Source organism: Tupaia chinensis, unplaced genomic scaffold (genome assembly GCF_000334495.1).
Source record: "Tupaia chinensis unplaced genomic scaffold, TupChi_1.0 Scaffold149964_2, whole genome shotgun sequence".
Taxonomy (NCBI): Eukaryota; Metazoa; Chordata; class Mammalia; order Scandentia; family Tupaiidae; genus Tupaia; species Tupaia belangeri.
In genome coordinates, this window is record NW_006209806.1 from 882,296 (window position 1) to 882,712 (window position 417).

Sequence of the window (417 nt, forward strand, 5' to 3'; positions counted from 1 at the left end):
CAAAAACCCCCCAAAAAAAAAAAAAAGAATTGTTTCATTTTATTTACTATCGTTATTTCGAATGTACCCTATGGCACTTGTGTTCCCCAGAGACACAGAAAGAGGGAGAAAGTGAGAAAGCAAGCCGCCACGTCCATCCACGTGGGGGTGCTGCACCGTAACCCCCACCCCGCTGCGGCCACAGAACAGCCAGGCGCGAAAACATTACGGTGAAAAGCGAAAATCTAAAGAATAAATGAATAACTAAATAATTCTTTTAGAAATTTTAACAATATATCATCTTCATACGGTAAAACTAAAATAGTAAATAAATGCGGCGGATGTGGTGGGGTGGGGCTGCAGGAACCCCCGGGCCTTCCTACCCGGCAGGGCGGGGGAAGGGCGGCTGCGGCTGCCGGCTGGGGCGGGCGGACCCCA